This window comes from Carcharhinus amblyrhynchos, chromosome 15, assembly GCF_965287045.1.
Source record: "Carcharhinus amblyrhynchos chromosome 15, sCarAmb.v2.hapA, whole genome shotgun sequence".
NCBI lineage: Eukaryota > Metazoa > Chordata > Chondrichthyes > Carcharhiniformes > Carcharhinidae > Carcharhinus > Carcharhinus amblyrhynchos.
The window spans coordinates 29,575,549-29,588,029 of NC_137338.1; positions in this window are offsets into that span (position 1 = coordinate 29,575,549).

Below are 12,481 nucleotides of genomic sequence, written 5' to 3' on the forward strand. Positions count from 1 at the left end.
GACAAACAAAACAAAATATCAAGTTAACTAAAACTGAAGAAAGCATGTGAGCATGTACAATAATAACTTACATTTATGTAGTGCCTTTGGAGTGGTAAAACTGTCCAAAACGTTCCAGACAAAACAGAATCTATGGTGCTATTCTATAAGACCTGAATCAAGCCACATCAAAGAAATATTGTGACAGTTGACCAAAAGCTTGGTTAATTAAATAGGTTTTAAATGAACATACTGCAGGAGGAGAGGGAGGGAAGAAGAGGTTTTTGAAGAGAGTATTGCACAGATTAAGGGCTCGGCAGCTAAAGGCACAGCCATTAATGGAATAATGCTGGATATCAGGGTTATGCAAGAAGCCAGAATTGGAGGAGGGACAACACCTCATCAGGTTGTGGAGCTGGAGGAGGTTACAGTTAAAGAAGTGTTTGTCATGGAGGGATATTTTTAAATACATGGATGAGATTTTTATGTGGCACAGTGATTAGCACTGCTGCCTCACAGTGCCAGGGACCCAGTTTCAATTCCGGCCTTGGGTGACTGTGTGGAATTTACACATTCTGCCCGTATCTGCATGGGTTTCCTCCAGGTGCTCTGGTTTCCTCTCACAGTCTGAGGATGTACAGGTTAGGTGGATTGGCCATGCTACATTGCCCTTTAATGTCCAAAGATGTGTAGGTTAGGTAAATTGACCATGGTAAATGTGTAGGGTTGCAGGGACAGGGTGGAGGGGGAGCTGGGTTCTTTCAGAGAGTCAGTGCAGACTTGATGGCCAGATAGCCTCCTTCTGCACTGTAGGGTTTCTATGGTTCTAAATGTTTGCCATATTGGGTGCCTCTGAAATATAAGAGTGATGGGTGAACTGGACATGATGTAAGTTAGAAGACAGATCGCAGTGCTTTCGATATATTGAAGTTTAAGGTGGGAGGCCATCTAGGAAAGCATTGCAATAGTCATGACTGGAGGTGACAAGATATGGTTGGCACTCCACTCATTGGAATTTAGAAGATTGAGAGGTGATCTCATGAAACATACAGGATTCTTAAGGGGTTTGACAGGATAAATGCTAAGAGGATGTTTCCCCCCATGAGAGAGTCTAGGACCAGAGGACATAGTCTCAGAATAAAGAGGCGCCAATTTAAAACAGAGATGAGGAGGAATTTCTTATTTCAGAAGGTTCTGAATCTTTGGAACTCCTTGCCACAGAGAGCTGTGAGAGTCTTTGTGTATATTTAAGGTTGAATAGATTTTTGATTCATAATGGAATCAAGAGGAAAGGGCAGGAAAGCGGACATGAAGAATGTCAGATCAGCCATGATTCTATGGAATTGCAGAGCAGGCTCAAGGGGCCAAATGGCCTACACATGTTCCTATTTCTTATGGTCTTAATTGAAGGAAATTTCTGCTCAGCTGGGCATCAGACAAGCTGTGTGAAGTTTCAGAGGCAGTGGAATTGTTGGCAGAGGCACTCCTCATGTCAAACCTGATGTGTTTTCAGATGATGTCTTTGTAGAATACTTTTTGGAGGAGACATAGGCAGGGCCAAGGATTTATCCTTTGGCATTGAAAGGTAACAATGCTGGAGCAGGAAAGCACTGAAGGGATTCACTGTTTATAATTGGATAAATAGGAATGGAACCAGGTAAGGAATGTCCCATCCAACTGGACAACAGACTCAACAATGTCAAAGAATGAGAACATGTTGACAAATATGAGGAAGGATAGTTCACCATGGTCACAGTCACATAGGATGTCATTGTGACTTTCAAGAGATCAGTTTTAGACTGTATACTCATCTATTGAAACATTTGTGCAGGGATACAGATAGAAAGACTTGTATTATATGAATGTCTCAAAGCACTCTACAACCAATGAAATATTTTTGAGGTGTAGTCACTATTTTAGTAGAGGAAATGTGGCAGCCAGTTCAAGTTCGGCAATCTCCCACAAGCAGCAACGTGATAGCCACCTGATTAACAGCTTTTGTGCTGTTGCTTGATAAATAAATATTGGCCAGGACCCTGGGGATAATTCCCCTGCTGTTCTTTGAAATAGTACCACAGGATCTATTATATCCATCTGAGTTTGGTTTAACTTTCCATCTGAAACGCAACATCTCCAAAAGTACAATATCGCCCCCTCAGTACTGCACTGCAGTATCAGCCTGCTGTGCTCAAGCCCTGGAGTGGGCCTTGAACCAAGCCATGGTGGATACTAGAATACATTATACCACAAGTCCAAATTGCTTCAGATCAATGAGCTTTGACTCCACAATGCAAGTTGCTCAAATATGAGTCAGAAGAGCGTATGCCTGCTCTGAAAGCAGGCAGTTGACAAGAATGAGAGAACACTCAAATGCAGTGCTATGCTACCTGAAAATTTTGCTGACTCAATCTGGGATAAAATGTGTGCATCTCAGTTGGAATTCATATAGACAGGGCCTTAAAAAACATTATTAGAGACATTTAACCTGGACTGGACATATTTCTCTTTGTTCTTGTTTTGTGAGTGATACTGGAAAGGCTACATTTACTTTCCATCCCTAGTTTCCCAGAGAAGATCAGGGTGGACTTGCTGCTTGAACCACTGCATTTCTTCTATTCATATTTTTCCACCATGACTGGGCAAGGAATTCTGGGAAAGCGACCTAATGACAATAATGGAATGTCGAAGTCTTGGAAGGGAAGTTGTTCCCATGACATTGCTGTCCACGTCCTTCTCATTGGTACAGTCTGTGGGTCGGAGGAATGCTGTTGTAAGTTTGTTAACCTGTTGCCCGTCATCCCGTTGAAATCATATATCACAGAATTGATGACCGGAATTTTACCGGCACACCCACCCCAATCTCCGTTGGCCTTGGGCGGGATCAAACCAACTTTGAGCGGACCTGCCAGTAAAATTACACCAAATAAGTCAGTGCTAGAGGGTTTGGATATTGATCTAAGAGGCAGAGTTGTCAATCAAGTAGACTGCTTTGTCTTGAGTGGTGTCGAACTTAGTGAGTGTTGAGTGATGGCATCAATCCAGGTAAATGGCGCGCATTGGACCAGGGTGAGATTGTTATTGGTGTAGGCTCGATCGGCCAAATGGCCTCCTTCTGCACTGTAGATTCTATGATTCTATTTTATGATTCAGTCATGATCTTGAGTTGAGCCTTATAGATCATGGAAAGGCACTTAGGCAGTTAGGAGCTAAGTAATTCATCGCAGAGTATCTGTCCTCCTGTTGTAGCCACATTGTTCATATAGCTAGTACAGTTAAAATTCTGGTTAATGGTGAGCACCTCGATGAGTGCAACTCTAACAATACGCAAGAAGCTTAACACCATCCAAGACAAAGCAGCCTGCTTTATCAGCACCCCACTCAACACCTTAAACATTCACTCCCTCCACCACTGGCAAACAGTGACAGCAGCGTGTACAATCTACCAAAAGCCCTACAGAAATTCACCAAGCCTCTGTTGAATAAATCAACTTGAGGGTAAGCACTGCCCAAACCCACTAGCTCTACCACCTACAATGACAGGAACACCAGATGCAGAGGAACACCACTACCTGAAGGTTCCCCTCCAAGCCGTGCACCATCCTACTCTGGAACAGTATTTCTGTTCCTTCACTGTCACAGGATTAAAATCCTGAAACTCCCTTCCAATGGCTGGAATTTTACCATTCTGCCTGCCACAGGAATTTGAGCAGGTGAGGGGTGGACCATGGAAAGGTCCGCTGAGCTCAGGCGGGCTTTTCCAGTTTCAAGATGGGCGAGGCTGTAAAATCCCACCCTATGAGTGTACCTGCACTGCAAGCACAGCAGCAGCTAAAGAAATTGGCATATCACCACCTTCTCAAGGACAATTAAAATAGGCAACAAATGCAGGCTGAGCCAGCGACACTTATATGCCATTTTTAAAAGTGATGCTGCAGAATTCAGAGACATTGAGGAATGTGATTAAGTTTTGATTTATAGATGGTCACTACGTGGTACTTATGCAATATAATTGTTTAAGATTTGTCAGCCTAAATCTGGCTGTTATGGGTGAGAATTGGCAGTAAACAGCCATATTCCAATGATGAGTTGGGCCATAAGTAACTAAGCTGCCGCTTGGAATAGCGAAAAGCAGGATCACAGCTAAATCTTCAAGAGTCCTCTCAAACTGCTGAGACAGATTTTTGCATATCTGCATATATGCTGACTTATGGTGCTGTTACTGATCCAAAAACAGCTCAAATTATCATGTCTTTCCCCCCCACCAATATATCTCAAACCTTCTTCAGCCAAATGACCCTCAGAGATTATAGCAAAATATTGTGGATGCTGGAATCTGAAACAGAAACAGAAAATGCTGGAAAATCTCAGCAGGTCTGACAGCATCTGTGGAGAGAGAATAGAGCCAACGTTTTGTGTCTGAATGACCCTTCATCAGAGCTAAAGGCAAAGAAAATCAGAAAAGATTTATACCATGAGGGTGGGGGCAAGGTGCTGTAAAGGGACAAGGGGAATGTAAATGAGGCTGAGAGGGGTGTTAGAAGTGTCCATTAAGAGATCAGAATGTGTGAATAGCGGAACAGAGGTACAGATGATTAAGACAGTTGGCCTGTAGGGATCGGGTGTGGTGCGATGGGGGGAGGAGGAGTGGGGGGGGGGATGCGGTTTGCGGGCAGGAGGGAAGCAGAGCGTAAATGGAGAAGTGGCAAAATGAAAGTGAGAAAGAAGGATGATAAAAATGGGTGAATGAGATGAAGAGAAGAAATAGAATGAAATTAAATAAATGGAAATGGGGTGAAGGTGGAGGAGGGAGATCATGCTCTGACGGTGATGAACTCAATGTTCAGTCCAGAAGGCAGTAAAGTACCAATCGGAAGGTGAGGTGCTGTTCCTCCAAGTTTGTGTTGGGGTTCACTAGAGCGTTGCAAAAGGCCAAGAGGGACATGTGGACAGGAGAACAGGGTGATGTGTTGAAGTGGCAAACGACAGGAAGGTCTGGGTCCTGCTTGCAGACTGACTGAAGGTGTTCAGCAAAGCGGTCACCCAGTCTACGTTTGGTCTCCCCTGATGTAGAATAGACCCCATTAGGAGCAGCGAATGCAAAAAACCAGATTGAAGGAGCTGCAAGTGAAATGCTGCTTCACCTGAAAGGGGTGTTTAGGACCTGAGATGGTGAGCAGGGAATAGGTAAAGGAGCAGGTGTTGCACTTCCTACAATTGCATGGGAAGGTGGGCAGAGGGTGAGGTGTTGGGTGTGACGGACGAGTGGACTAAGGGTCCTAGAGAGAACAGTCCCAATGGAATGTTGATGGGGGGAGTAAGGGGAAGATGTACTGAATGGTAGTAATTTGATGGAGTTGGTGTAAATGGCGGAGGATGCAAAGGCTGGTTGGATGAAAAATGAGGACAAGGGGGACCCTCTCCTAGCTCTGGGGAGGAGGGAGGGGGCGAGGATAGTGGCCTGGAGGATGGGTCAGATGCGTTGAGAATCCTGTCGACCACAATGGGTGGATAACCCTCAGAGATTTCTGCCTTCTCCCATTTCTGATCAACCCCAATATCCTCTGCTGCATGATTGGTAGCTCTGCCTTCTGTTGCCTGAGCCTTAAGTTCTGAAGTTCCTTGCCTTCAGTAGTAAAGTGTTTAGCACTGCTGCTTCACAGCGCCAGGACTCGGGTTCGATTCCCAGCTTGGGTCACTGTCTATGTGGAGTTTGCACGTTCTCCCCATGTCTGCGTGGGTTTTCTCCGGGTGCTCTGGTTTCCTCCCTCATTCTGAAAGATGTGTTGGTTAGGTGCATTAACCCAAACAGGTGCCGGACTGTGATGACTAGGGAAATTTCATTGTAATTTCATTGCAGTGTTACTTGTGACACTAATAAATAAACTTTAACTTTAAACCATTAAGACACGCCTCGATGCTTCCTATGGTGTTCGCCAAATTTTTTGGTCACCTACCCTAACATTTCCTAATGTGCAGAGGCGCCAAATTCCAGTGAAGTGCCTTCGGACGCTTTCCAACGTTAAAGTCGCTATGTAAATACAGATGGTTGTTGCTATTGTGTATTGGACCCAGAGCCGCTCCTCCTGTGCTGCAACCATTGCAGGATTCTTAAATGTAACCGATGTTTATCAATAACTTACTTTGAACAGCAAAGGCTGATCCCGGTGCTACATGTACAGGCTTGCAGGAAGATTCCTTTTGGTCCCTCGGATATGTGTGTGTGTGGGGAGGGAATGTAAAAAGAAGAAATTAACTACAATTCCCTGGAGTCTACACAGAGTATGTGCACTGAGCGCTGCTTCGCTCGTTTCCAGGGTGATGGCTCTAAATATTTGATACTGTATCCATTCGATTTCCGCCAACTATTGTTGCGCAGGTTGTGGCATTTCAAAGGAATTCATCCTTTGAGTTCGCCTCGCTGCAGGTACGTGTCCTTTGGACATTTCGTGGTTCCTTCAGCAGTGCCTTATAATAAACGGGTAAGTTACATTAATGACTAGCTTCTATCTATTGAAAGATGCGAGATGGATTCCATCAGCCTCTCTCGCTGTCTCTGTGGTACATTCAGCTGCATTGTCCCGAGGTTGTTCCTGTTTAGATTCTTAGTAAGGGGCATTTTTCGAAAGCTATTTGTTGCAAATCTTATTGTGACACCCCACCCCTCTCCCCATGGTCACTTCAAAGAGGAGGGAAAGCTTATATTCAGAAAACCTTCCGTTTAAAATTAACCTCAAACCTCAGAAAGAATGTAGATGGGTGTCTCTTTTATTTTTGTTTGAATGGTGAGTGCTGATGACATAATTCAGAAACCGATAGGGAGAAGTTTTACTGACACCCACAATGTAAAGGAATGGAAGATATATTGATAGTGATGAGGCTGGGTCGGTTGTAGGTCCACTGATGTCTATTCCAGTAACTGGTATTTTTCCTGATGACATCAACATTCAAACGAAAACAAACAGAAACGAGCAGGAGGTTGTACCCACGGCCTCCCCCGCCTCCACCCACCTCCCCCCCCCCCAGTCCTCTCCCCCTCAGAATAAAGTGACTTGTACTATATTTAACATTGATTTCATATTAGTCATTTCACTTTTCAAAAGAATATCTCTTAAATGGGTAATTCTGTCCTTAATAGTTTATCATACAATTTAACAAAATGTTCTCGATTTCATGTTGGATATGTGGAAGTTTCTACAGCTGGGAGGCTCTATGACCAGAGGACACCAGAAAATTTGTGGCAAGAAGAGAGGAGATACCAACAGACGAGTTAGGAGTAGGAGTAGGCCACTCGGCCCCTCGAGTTTGTTCTGCCATTCAATCAGAACATGGCTGATTTGATTATAACCTCAACCCCTTGTCAATCAATAATCCATCTAGCTCTGCCTTAAAAAGTTAAAGATTTTACTTCCACTTGCCTTTGAGAAAGAGAGTTCCAGAGATCCATGATTCGCTGAGAGAAAAAAAATCCTCATTTCCACCCTAAATGAGTGACCCCTTATTCTTGAACTATGACCCCTAGTTCTAGATTCTCTCACAAGAGGAAACATTCTCTCTACATCCACCCTGCCAATCTTAGATCTGTAGTGGACACAAACCTAACCTGTCCAACCTTTCCTCATAAGACAACCTACTGATTCCTGATATTAGGCTACTAAATCTTCTCTAAATTGATATCACATTTACATCTTTCCTTAAATAAGTAGACCAATACTATACACAATACTCTCACCAATTTCCTCTACAACTGAAGAATAATCAATTCCCCTCACAATAAATGATAACATTCCATTAGCATACCTAATCACTTGCTGTACCTGAACACTAGCTTTTGTGAGTCATGCACTAGTACACCCAGATCCCTCTGCACCTCAGAGCTCTGCAATCTCTTACCATTTATATAAGATTATTTTTTATTTTTCCTGCCAAAACTGACAATTTCACATTTGACCTCATTATACACCATTTGCCAAATTTTTGACCCATCTAACCTATCTATGTTCCTTTGTATCCTCCTTATGTCCTTTTCACAATTTAGTTTCCTGTCTTTCTTTGTGCTCTCAGCAAATTTAGCATCCATACCTTCATCCAAGTCATTTATATAAATTCTAAAAAATTGACACACTAGCATTGAAGCCTATGGCATACTACTTACCACATCCTGCCAACCAGAAAAATACCTACTTATGCCTACTCTCCGATTAGCTAGCCAATCTTAAATCAATGCCAACATTATACCCCTGTCACCATGAGCTTTTATTTCACACGATAACCTCTGATGTGGCACCTTCTCAAATGCCTCTGGAAATCTAAGTACAGTACATCCACCGGTTCTCCTTTATCCAAAGCACATGTGACTCCTTCTAAGAACTCCATTAAATTGATTAAACATGATTTTCCTTTCACAAAACCATGTTGACTCTTTCTGATTGCCTTGAATTTTTCCAAGTGCCCTGCCATAACATCTTTAATAATGGCTGCTAACAGTTTCCCTCTAATGTTAAGCTAACTGGCCTTTTGTTTCCTGCTTTCTGTCTCCCTCCCTTTTTGAATTACGGAGTTATATTTACTACCTTCCAATCAAATGGAAGCTTCCCTGAATCTAGGGACTTTGGGAAGTTAAAATCAATGCATCAACTATTTCATTAGTCATTTCTTTCAAGATCTTGGTATGAAGTCCATTCAGAGTCAGGGATTTGTCAGCCCAGAGACCCGACAATTTGCTCATTACCTTTTTGATGATCATCATAATTTCCCTGAGTTTCCACCTCCCATTTCCTGATTGACAGCTATTTCTGGGATGTTATCTGTGTCCTCTATTGTGAAGGCGATGAGAAGTCACATGACACCAGGTTATAGTCCAACAGGTTTATTTGAAATCACAAGCTTTTGGAGTGCCACTGCTTCATCAGGTGAAATCACACTGGCACAGAGCAGGCAACACAGCTATCTGGCATCTCCCTCCTTGCTACTCAGATTAGTATCAATCCCCCTCACTACGCTGCCCCTATTACCACTACGTTCTTATGTGCTCTTCCCACTTGAATATCTTCCTGTACCATGGTATCAAGGCCAGTCACTTCATCCATCCTGCATCCCACTTTCATCCAAGCAAGTTGAGAGTATTTCAAACCTGTAGGAAAATTGCAGAGGCTGATACTTCTGCATTCCCACCCTCTGGATCCCCTTACCTGCCTCACTTGCAGTCACATTTCTGCAGCAGTGAGGGGGATTGATACTAATCTGAGTAGCAAGGAGGGAGATGCCAGATAGCTGTGCTGCCTGCTCTGTGCCAGTGTGATTTCACCTGACGAAGCAGTGGCGCTCCAAAAGCTTGTGATTTCAAATAAACCTGTTGGACTATAACCTGGTGTCATGTGACTTCTCATCTTCTTCACACTGGCGAAATCAGAGACCCTATTTTATGAGGTGTGATTGCCTCTTGGTACAAAGCATCCAGTGTGTGCTCCCTCCCTGATGTGTTGCAGAGTCTACAGCTCAGTCTCCAGCTCAATGACTCTGAGCAAAGTTCCTCGGTCTCCAAACACTTACTGAAGCCGTGTTTGCCCCGATCACAATGTTAACCATGACTACCCTCATATTGCAGCCTTGACCGATCACCTGCCTCGCCATCTTAACATGTTTTAAACAATCACTGCATTAAATGATTTGCTTATTTGTGACGCTTTATATATATTTCGTTAACTTTACCACCAAGTTGTATATTGTCTTTAGCCTTAGGGATAGAGTAAAACTTACCCACTTACCAGATTCTCACCAAACAGCTAGCTCCTTTCCTTTTAGTAGCATAAGAACCAGTCCTAAAGAATGAGAATATTAGAAAAATGTAAGGGATACACACACCTGCTTCCTCTAACCTTCAAAGAACTCTCCTATTTACTCCAAGTTTGCACTCAGCTTTCTTGCTGCACTTGTTTTCTTTCTTTTTTTATTTATGCTGTGAATTTTTATGATCGGGAATGCACCCCTTGAAAGGGTGGTGACATAGATTCAGTAGTAACTTTCAAAAGGGAATTCAACATCAGATTGAGAGGGGCATAGAACTAATTGAATAACTCTTTCAAGTAACTGGCACAAGTACAATGGGCCAAATGGCCTTCTTGCGTTTATCATTCAACAGTTCTATGCAGGGTTACAATATGTTCCACATTAATAGTCATTATTTCTTCTTCCAGTGTTTGTTCCTGAAGGTGAGCAAGTGCCTGTACATATTTACACAAAGGCTGTACCTTAGGAGCCACTTCATATCTATGAACTGAGATAGGGAGTGTTGGGCAATACATTTGATTATCAAGAACAGGCAATTATATCAGATCTAATTCTGCAGATGTTCTCCTTATATCAGGGGTTGCCTGATAATAATGAGTTGTGGGAGCCTGACTTAATATTGCCTCTTCCGAGCCTCAGGATATTCAGGTCCAATTGCTGTTCGGCCTCAGATCAACGGACTCAGCACAGATCATTCAACAAGTCTCTGCCATTTTAACTAAATAGAATACCATTTACTTACTAAGCTACACAAAGAGTCTCATATTAATTGTAAACTGTGGGGCCATGTTATAATAAATCCTATCACATTTGATCAGGAAATTCATTTTAAATTAAGCCTTGGTTGAATCTATAGAACATAATTTTAAAAAGGCATGGATAAGAAAGATCAGGGAGACTCATTACTCTAGATAAGGTCAATTTTATCATTTTACTTCAAAAGTGTCTTCCAAATAAACTGTAAGGAAACATTTGAAACTGAAATTTAATATTTTATTGCTCTAGGAGCTGTAGCTATCTGTCAGGTGAGGTTTATATTGGCAGGTTTACCAAAGATCCTCAGACAGCACATTCCATCCCATAACCACTTCCATTTAGAAGGACAAGGGCAGCAGACACGGGGGAACACCACCACTTGCAAGCTCCCCTCCAAGTCACCCATCATCCTGACTTGGAAATATATCACTGTTCCTTCACTGTCGCTGGGTCAAAATCCTGGAATTCCCTCCCTAACAACATTGTGGGCCAACCCATAGCATGTGGTCTGTAGCATTTCAAGAAGACAACTCACCATCACCTTCTCAAGGGCAACTAGGGATGGGCAATAAATGCTGGCCAGCCAGCAATGCCCATGTCGCACGCATAATTTTTAAAAAAATGTTTAGTGATATTTTCAGAGTTGTTTGGTGAAATGGTTTTTTTCTAGTGAGACTGTGAACACAGAGCAATGCTCCCAGCGTGTGAAAAATACACCTGGCCCCATGCGTGAATAAAGGGCCTAACACCTGATCTAGGACCATGGTTAAGTGGCCAGTAGCCTGATTCATTCAATGCAGTAGAATTAAGAAGCAGCCACCAAAAATATCAGTGTAGTCTTTTTTAAGTTTGATAGTGAGTTTGGAGAAGCAGTCTTGCACTCCTAAGGGCACTTAGCTGTTCCTCTTTCACTGTCTCCTTCTTTTCCCAATACCTATGAGTTGCTGATGATGAGCCAAGCAAAACAAGATTCACTCTCTTGAACAGGGAAAATGGAGGCACAACAGGTTACCAGCAGCTCACCCAGATATTGAAGTGAGTCTGATGGCTCAAGTTGTAGCAAGCCTCAGGCTTTCAGCTTGGTGCATGGAAGCTATCTATACCCCATTGCTTACAGAAACCCAAAAACGGGCCATAACCAATTTCTACTTCTCTCTGTTTGCTTCTTTTTTCAGTTGTAGTTTGTCATTTTCCAGTTTTGCTGTTTAGCTATCATGTTTTGCAATACCTTGCTCCCACTTCTTATGTTCCCCTATCACAGCCCATCAAAGATATTCTCCCCAATCACTTAACTGTGTAGAATTACATTCTTTTGTTTTAAACTCTGAACCTTGTCACTTCATTATTTGAGTAAATAACTGGATCATAACCATGCACTCATGATTATATGATGAATTTCTGTTACATCAGGAGAGGAAAGTCCTTCAGTAATGCTATACAGACCATAAAATCAGAGAGTAATAATCCCTTCTTTGAACATAAGAACATAAGAAATAGGAGCAGGAGTAGGCCATCTAGCCCTTCGAGCCTGCCCCACCATTCAATAAGATCATGGCTGATCTGTCGTGGCTCAGTTCCACATTCCCGCCCTCTCCCCATAACCCTTAATCCCCTCTCTTATCAAAAACCCATCAACCTGCGTCTTAAAAATATTTAGCGAGGTAGCCTCCACCACTTCAACGGGCAGAGAATTCCAGAGATTCACCACCCTTTGAGTGAAGAAGTTCCTCCTCAACTCCGTTCTAAACCGCCCCCCCTCTATCTTGAGGCTGTGCCCCCTAGTCCTATTATCCTTTCTGAGCGGGAAGAGTCTCTCCACCTCTATCCTACCCATCCCATTCATCATCTTATACTTATCAATGAGATCTCCCCTCATTCTTCTAAACTCTGATGAGTACAAGCCTAGTTTATTCAGCCTCTCCTCATAGCTCAACCCCCTCAACTCCGGCATCAGCCTAGT